Genomic DNA, 9,652 nt, shown 5'->3' on the forward strand with positions numbered 1-9,652 from the left:
AATCACAAAAGGTTTTCCTAGTAAAGTCAGTATTTCACTGTCTGAGTCAACTATATTTTCTTTTTTTTTTTAATCCTAAAAATTTCAACCCTCCCTTACTATCAGATAATGACCTACCATATGCTTTACTGAAAAAACTTAGCAACTAAAGAGGGACTCTATTCCTCTAACCACCAACTCTTCCAGTATCTTTACCAATATTTTCTGTCTTCCCACTTGGTACAAGACAAGCACCATTGCTCTATCGAAGGCCAGTCCCTTCATATTCTGGATCCTGTCTTTTCTTGCTTTCTCGAGGACATCACTCTTATAATTGTTCTCTCATGGATCACCAATTTCTCCCTCTATTATTATGATAGACTCTAGATCTCCTCCTAGCAGCCCTTATCTTTGTTCCCCTTCATAGCAAATCTTCGTAAAATAATTGTAAGTACTTCTCTGTTTCCAAATCCTCACTGCCATTCACTGTTACAACCCACTCCAGGACTTCCATACCTATCACATCACTGAAACTGTTATCAAGTCACCTATGACTTTAATGTTGCCAAATTCCATAAACACTTCTTTTTCCTCATTTTACTGGAGGTCTTGTGAAAACTGATCTAAGCTGGTTTGACCTTTCTCAATTATTAGGTTCTTTTGTAGATATCAGTAGCCTCTAGTAGGTAAATGAGGGCTGCAGTTCTCTCCTTATTCTGAGCTAGGTACTTTACAGAGGGAATTCTACCAAACTACTATTTAGCATCCCCTATAACCATAAAATCTTGAACTTTTATTTCTCCCAATTAGAAAAAATTTGCCCAAAAACATTGATTCCAATTATTCATTCTGAGGTTCTGGCCATTGCTGCCCCAAATTCCCTGATGTGCCCCCTGACTATTTCCAGTGTTGCCTTACTCTTCACTGCAGGTTACTAAAACCTTGGATCTCTATCTTCTTGGCTGTTCTAAAAATGTTGGGTTTCCCAGAAGAGTTACCACTTGAAATCTATTGTCTATTAATGAGGATTATTTTTGGCAGTTTTTCAAAAAGTCAATTAATTGTTGGACAGTGTGTGAGAAATTGTCTGCTGCCCTCCCTACTCCGCTGGCTGAGTGGTTCATGTCTACCTAGTGGAATTTATCAGTTGGGTAGGGTCAGGGGCCAATTACCTTCTCAGATGATGCCATTTAGTGCCATCTTCAGTATTGCAGGACTTGCTGTGGGGAACCTAATCTCAAAACTTGCAGCCCTAATTGGTTACTCTTGAAGAATATTAAGAAACCAACTCATTATTCTGAAAATTGTTGAAGAGAAGAAAAAAATCAAGCGTATATCCTGCCTTTCCTGTATGAGCTGTACATTAAGGAAACTAAAACATGAACGTGGTAATCTTTTTAAGTAGAATAATTCCAGCTAATTATGTACAGTTCAGTGGTATTAAATACATTCACACTGTTGTGAAACCATCACCACCATCCATCCCCATAACTCTTTTCATGTGGTGAAACTGAAATTCTACACCCATTAAACAATAACTCCCTATTCTCCCCTGCCTCCAGCCCCTGGCCACCACATTTACACTTTCTGTTTTTATAATATAGGTGGAATCACATAGTATTTGTATTTTTGTGACTGGTTTGTTTCACTTAGCGTAATGTCCTCAGGGTTCGTCCATGCTGTAGCATATTGCAGAATCTCCTTCCCTTTTAATTAAAAAATCTTTTGTATATTTTATTATTTTTTTGGGCTGCGTGGGGTCTTAGTTGTGGCACGTGGGATCTTCGTTGTAGCATGTGGGATCTTCTGTTGCAGCGCTTGGGTTCGCTGCAGCACGTGGGCTTCTCTCTAGTTGTGGCGCATGGGTTTTCTCGTCTCTAGTTGTGGAGTGAAGGCTCCAGAGCACGTGTGCTCTGTAGTTTGCAGCACGCGGACTCTAGTTGAGGCGTGCGGGCTCAGCAGTTGTGGTGCACGGGCTTAGCTGCCCCGTGGCATGTGGGATCTTAGTTCCCCGACCAGGGATGGAACCCTCATCCCCTGCATTGCAGGATGGATTCTTTACCACTGGACTACCAGGGAAGTCCCTCCTTCTTCTTCAATGTGAATTCCATTGTATGTATTGAAATACATCCCGTTGCCTGTATATTACACATTTTGCTTATCCATTCATCAGTGAGTGGAAACTTGGGTTGCTTCCTTGTTTTAACTATTGTGAATAATGCTGCTATTAACATGAATGTACTATCTGGATTTTTTAAGTGGCTATTTTACATCTTGACTTTTTTAAAAAGTTGGATACATTTGGATAGCCATTCTAGAACTAGGCATGGTAACAATCTTCTCAATAAATGATGCTAGAGCTATTAACTTTCTATCCATATAGAAAAAAAGGAACTTGGTCATGTACCTTATAATATATTTCAAAATTAACTTGAGATGAATCGCAGAACTAAACGTGAAAATAATGCAATAAATTTCTAAAAGAAGTCAGGGGAGAATATTGTCATGACTTTGGAGTAGGCAATAATTTCTTAAATTTAAAAAGCAATAATCATCCAAAGACACCAAAAGGAGAGTGAAAAAGCAAGCCACGGCCTAGGGGAGGATATTCACAATACATATATCTGACATAGGATTTGTATCTAGGTTATGTAAAGGACTCCTAAAAATCACTTTTAAAAATGGGCAAAACACTTGATAGGCCCTTCACAAAGGAGGATGTCCAAATGGAGAGTAAGCATATAAAAAGTGCTCCATATCAGAAATCATCAAGGAAATGCAAATTAAAGGTACAATGAGATACCACCACACCATCATTAGAATGGTCAAAATTAAAAAGAATGTAAGGGGAATTCCCTGGTGGTCCAGTGGTTGGGACTCGGAGATTTCATTGCCAAGGGCCCGGGTTCAATCCCTGGTCGGGGAATTAAGATCCCGCGTGCTGTGCGGCACAGCCAAAAAAGTAAAGTAAAATAAAAAGAATGATAGGATGCTGTCTAGGATGTTTAGCAGTTACATTGCTGGTGCAAGTGAAAAATGATCTGACCACTTTAGAAAGCTATTTGGCAGTTCATAGTAAAGCTAAACACATGTCTGCCCTGTGACTCAGTAATTTCACTCTTAACTATACACCTCACAGAAATGAGTGTATTTCATTTCATTCACACAGAATGTATCTACCCAAAGACATGCACAAGAGTGTTCAGAGAAGCCTATTCATAACAGCCAAATGTCCATCAACAGAAGAATAGGTAAGTCAATTGTGGTACAAACATATACGACATATATATTTACTACATGATTCCAGTTACATGACCTTCTAGAACAGGCAAAGCTAATCTATCCTGCTTACTTTTAAGGAGGCTATTGACTGAAAGAGGGAACTTTCTGGAGTCCTGAAAATGTTCTCTATCTCAGTCTGGGTGGTGGTTACAAAGTAGTGTTCATTTGTGAAACTTCATTAAGCCATACACTTAAAATTCATGCACTTCACTGTTTGTATGTTATAATTCAATTTTAAAGTTTTTTTTTAGAAAGTTTACCCCCCAAAGACTCCTTCTTTTCCCTTTATGTGTCACAAATATTTTATTTTAGACAAAGTCTTAGTACAGAACTTGTGCTATTTTATGAATTTCCACGTGTTGTCGCCTATAAAAGGTCTGCTTATAATTTACGTATATACCAACCTGTTCACTGGGTCAAATGTGGCAAATTGACCCAAGAAAATTTGGTTACTCACAATTATTAGATAATTGGGGGGAATATTAGAGGCCTCCAGTTGTCAGACATAGGATTGGGCTCTAGGTTTCCCCCCCAAGAACCTCATGCGCAGGTGATCTGTTACAATGAAGGCAAGTCTCAGACAAGATTCTGTCATACGTTTGAATATCTATTAGCAGGAAGACAACAAAACGGTCCTACAACCCATTCCCAAAGCTCAGGGAGACTTCTGGCTTTTAGGCACTCTGACATTCATCTTACACACACACAAAAATAGAAAAGTCTAGCACAAGCCAAGCAGCCTCAGAGTGGTGCTCTCGGCCTGGAGCTTTGATTTATTTGAGTATTCTGCCACTTAGTGGCAGATCTGTTGCCTAACTGTGACCAAAAATCTAGCAATATTGCTTTTATTTATTTTTTAAAAATCTCATTTAATGGTAAGTCCATTCTAGGAAGCCATCAGGGCTCTAGGCTGTCAGGGACTTGGCTCCCTTCTATTGCTGCTTTGCCATACCTATTGTGTTGCCTTCATTTTCTTGGTCCAATTTTGCTCATGACCACATCCACACCTAGCTAGTGGGAAAAGAACAAACTCATTCTCTTTAAGAAGGACCTAGAAATTGCACACATCACTTTTCCATCCATTGACCAGATATGGTCTTATTTAGCTGAAAGGGAGGCTGGAAAAAATGCAGTTTTAATCTCTGATTGGCCTTGCGTTTGGTTAAAAATCAGGGGTGATGTTATTATTATTATTTATTTATTTATGGCTGTGTTGGGTCTTCGTTTCTGTGCAAGGCCTTTCTCTAGTTGTGGCAAGCGGGGGCCACTCTTCATCGTGGTGCGCGGGCCTCTCACTGTCGCGGCCTCTCTTGTTGAGGAGCACAGGCTCCAGACGCGCAGGCTCAGTAATTGTGGTTCATGGGCCCAGTTGCTCCCTGGCATGTGGGATCTTCCCAGACCAGGGCGCAAACCCGTGTCCCCTGCATTGGCAGGCAGACTCCCAACAACTGCGCCACCAGGGAAGCCCAGGGGTGATATTATTATAGAGGAAGGGGAGAGCCAATACTGGGGGATAAGTAACAGTCTCTGCCATAATGACAAAATTGGTCAGGCTGCAACCCTTCTCAGAAGAATTTACTCAGTTGATTATTTCTTCCTTGAAACATCCTCCCCCTTTAGCTTCTATGGCACCATATTTTCCTAGTACCTCAGGCTGTGCTTATTCTAGTTCCTGTACATGCTTCTCTTCCTTTATCCAGTATCCAAAAAGTTGGAATGCTAGAGGGTTCAGTCTTGGGCCCTCTTATCTTCACTGTCTGTACTCTCTCTAGGAGAGCTCATCTAATGCCATGGCTTTAAATGTCTTCTGTATGCTAATAACTCCAAAATTTGTATCTCCAACCCTGACTTCTCCCCCTAAGTTCCAAACTCATTTACCAACTGTCCACTTGACATCTTTACCTGGATGGCTAACAAGTATTTCAAACTAAATGTCTAACTAAGCTAGAATAATGCCATTATCCTAGACATTGTTCTCAGTATTGGAGGAAGGGCAGGGGAAAAGCAATAACCATCTCTTAGTATTTAGAAATGTAAGGGGATTTTTCAGTGCCGCAATGGCTAGGGGTGCTACTTATATTTCATCTAAAACTTTTTTTTTTAACTCAGCATCATGTTTGTGAATTTCATCAGTGTTAATGCATGCAGTTTTGGTTTATTTGTTTTCATCATTGTATAGTTTATTTATTTATTTATTTATTTTTGCGGTACGCGGGCCTCTCACTGTTGTGGCCTCTCCCGTTGCGGAGCACAGGCTCCGGACGCGCAGGCTCAGCGGCCATGGCTCACGGGCCCAGCCGCTCCGCAGCATGTGGGATCTTCCCAGACCGGGGCACGAACCCGCATCCCCTGCATCGGCAGGCGGACTCTCAACCACTGCGCCACCAGGGAAGCCCCATTGTATAGTTTATTATTTCATTGTTTAATTACACCACAATTTAGTTACCTATTCTTTTTTGATGGACATTTAATGGATTTCCAATTCTTTGCATTTATATACTATGCTGCTATGATATTCTTGAACATGTCTTCTTATGCACAGATGTAAAAATTTCCTTAGAATATACTTTTAGGAGTAGACTTTGGGGCCATCAGCTATGCATATCATAAACTTTAGCAGATATTACCAAGTTGCTCTCTAAAATAGTTGTACTAAATCTACACTCAAAGAGAAGTTCTTTTAGTATATTATCCTACAAAGTTATGTTATTAAAGAGATGGACATCAGCATGAGAGAGAGTCTTCTTTTTTTTTTTTTTTTTTTTTTTTTGCTGTACGCGGGCCTCTCACTGTTGTGGCCTCTCCCGTTGCGGAGCACAGGCTCCGGACGCACAGGCTCAGCGGCCATGGCTCATGGGCCCAGCCGCTCCGCGGCATGTGGGATCCTCCTGGACCAGGGCACGAACCTGTGTCCCCTGCATCGGCCGGCGGACCCTCAACCACTGCGCCACCAGGGAAGCCCGAGAGAGAGTCTTCTTGATGCTTCATCTGAAAAAAGAACCTTCCTGGTATGCAGCCAGGAATCCATTTTCCCTAAAGGGTGGTGGCTGCATGGAGCTTGGCTCCTAGAAGAGAGACAGAGACAGAGACAGAGATAGAGACACAGACAGAGAAAGAAAAGGAGAAGAAAAGAAAGAGAAAGTAAAGGATCAGGGACCTGACAGGAACACTAAATGTTTTGCAGTAAGTGGTTTCTGGTAACAGACTGTATCTGCAGTTCTACCCAGACATTGTGCGGGCATAAAAGGAGCAGGGTCATTTGTTTAGGTGTCACTGTCTCTAGGCAGAGTTTGGGTGTCTTCATTCACACTGCCAAGCTCCACACCAGGACATTAGTAGGCATGTAGTAAATACTATACTGAACAGCTGAGTGGGCATACGCTGACATGCATATGATTTGCCCTGTTAAATACCTATATTCTCACTGACTTGATCAAAAAGTGAATTAAGTTTTTATTTTGTCTGGTACAAAGTAGAGACTAGATAAATATTTGTTGAGTGGATAAAAGAGAACATGATTCATTTGAATTTAAACTACCTCAGCATAACTCTATTAATTTTTTCTCATTGGCTTGATGTAATGTCTGGATTGAACCTATAACTGAATTTTTTTCCAAATAAATTCATTTGATCTGTTTTGGGACTGCCAAAAAACTCTGAAATCACTTAACAGGCTATTTCACCAATACCATTTTAAATTTTCAAGAAAACTCAGGGGAAAATAAAAGATTGCCTCACCACAAGAAAAATCTCCTTTAAGTGATTAAAACTATTGTGCAAAAAGTATACTAATAGACAAGGGCTCTTGGGAATTCCCTGGCGGTCCAGTGGTTAGGACTCCGTGCTTTCACTGCCGTTGGCCCGGGATTCAATCCCCGGTTGGGGAACTAAGATTAAAAAAAAAAAAAAAGAAGGCTCTAGCAGACCAACAGGCTTCTGCACTAGATGGCCTTTCAGTTTTTTTAAATGACGTTCTTTGTTGGTTTTAAATTAATATATGCTGCTCCTCTTCCTATATGCCATGCACAGTTCCCAGCAAGGTACATATGTTGTATCACATTTAATGCCCACGACAACGGTACGAGGTATAAGATATTTAGCATTGGCCCAATTTCACATGTGAGGGACAGAGAAGTTGAGTAACTTGCCCAAGATCACACAGCCTGTAAACTGGACAGCCGTTATTTGAATGCTGGCAGTCTGGTTTCAGAATTCCAGCTCTTTTTTTTTTGACGGGGCTGCGCATCGTGCGGGATCTTACCTGGACCAGGGATCCAACCGCGTGCCCCCTGCAGTGGGAGCGCGGAGTCTTAACCACTGGACCGCCAGGGAAGTCCTCAGAGTTCCAGCTCTTAAACGCTCTACTGTACTGTTTTCTCAACTCTAAGATTCCATGAATTTTTCATTTTTTAAAAATTTTACTTGTCATTTTTTTGAGGGGGAACTATTACGGATAATTAAAACAATTTTTTAAAAAGTATAATCTGAAAAAAAAGTCAACCACTTCATGTGAATGGACAGCCTAAGGAAGGGCTGGAAATACAAGTTCTATCCAGAATACTTAAAAATAAATATTTAACCTAATACCCTCCAAGGTCCCGCTGGCCATTTTAACCCAAACTCCTCGAACTGAGGCCGGGACTTCTCCGGCCTTGGGAGCCCGCGGCCGCGGCGCATGCTCAGAGCGCGGAGCCGGCTCGGGCCCTCCCGAAGCCCCGCCCACCATGGCCGCAAGGGCTGCCGGGACAACCCCCATCTTCTTTAGGCGCGTTGGGCAAGCCGGCGGCGCTAGGAATAGGAGACGTTGCTGTCGCTGTTAGTGACCCTGTGGCGCGTCTCTGTGGGACCGGGAACTTAAAGGTGAGCAACTCCAGGTGGCTAAAAAGAAGAAGGTACAAAAGGGTCTGCTTTGCGTGGTGCGCGACGGCGCGTTCCCTTTCATTGCTGCCTCACGCTGGTTGCGTGCGCTCCTCGCCTTCCTCGCCTTCCTCGCGTTCGGGGCTAGCGCCTCGTGGGCCGCAGCCGGAGGCGGCGCGCTGGGCTGGGGAGTGAGGGGCACGGGCAGCCGCGAGGTGGGGAGCCGGCCTCTGCGTTCCTCGCAGGAGCTAGGGTTCCCCCGCACGTGGTTGGGGCCCAGGCGACCGAGGTGTTGCTTTGGGACGGGCTCTTTGGACCCAGGCTGCCTGCATCCCCACTGCGTCTTTAAGGTTTCGTACCGCCACCGCTTTCCAGTGTCGCCGAAAGCGGATGTTTCTGTCCGGCTGTGTAAGTTTCTGGAGAGGTAGACGTGGGTTAAACGCCGAAGGGTTCCTTGGATCGTGTGGGACAGATTGGAGGCCGGGGAATCGGGGCCGCAGGTGTTCCCCTGGCGTCACTCTCTTGGGTTTTAATGGTCCTCATTCACTCACATCAAGGCTTCTGAGCGAAATTGGAAAGTGAGGGTAATATTTCACTTCTAGTTGTATGTACATTCTGAGAAAGTATCTCATGAAACGAAGTTCCAAAATTGGGTAGGCCAAAGAAGTCTTACAGGGACTAAATAGGTCTTTTATCTCACCCTTTGTTTTTATAGGGCGCCCTAGATCACAGTAATAGCTTAGGAATTATGATCGACAACCAATGCGTAAGATTGGCCAAATTTTGTAGTGAGATGTTGCACCATAGGAGAGCTTCCAGTGTGCCTCCAGGTTGTATTGCATAGCAATTACAAATTGTAAAGCCATGCCTCCAAGAAGTGTACCAGTCATAGTTCATCGCTAGAGTTAATTAATGGCAGATATCCTTGATGAATTCTTCTAAATATACTGTTGTACACGGTGTTTGGATGGTTTTAATGGAGCACTAGAAGGAAGTAATTTGAAGTCAGGAGACTTTGTTATCCCTAGCAAACCAACTTCACAGCTTCATTTTTTTCCTACATGCTATTGTCAGGGATGTGAAACAGGAAACTGGCTGTAAGGTTAACCAATATATTAGTAAATTAGTAGGCATACGCCCAGTTTAGTGTTGTTTTAGTGTCCTCAGGTTCTCAAATGATCATTTTCATATGTTCCTTATCATTAGCATTTATTTAATCTAACCCTGACTGTATGTAGTGTTTGAATTTTTTTTACCTTAAAGTTTTGATACATAATCTTGTTGATAACAAGTTTTTGGTAAGTCAGCTATGACTACTTTTAAACGAAATTCGGCCCACACCAAACAAGACTGAGATCCATGGTAATATACTGACAGGTGATGATCTTAAACCTGGTTAATGATTGGTAAGTGGTTGAATGGAGTTTTTTCCCTCAGAGCTTTCTAGATCAGCTAAATGAAGATAACCACTCACTTTGTTATAGAAGATGGAACAGTGATCTACTGGAAGGGGTGTGGATTATCCATAGTTTTT

This window comes from Hyperoodon ampullatus, assembly GCF_949752795.1.
Source record: "Hyperoodon ampullatus genome assembly, chromosome: 8".
Lineage (NCBI taxonomy): Eukaryota > Metazoa > Chordata > Mammalia > Artiodactyla > Ziphiidae > Hyperoodon > Hyperoodon ampullatus.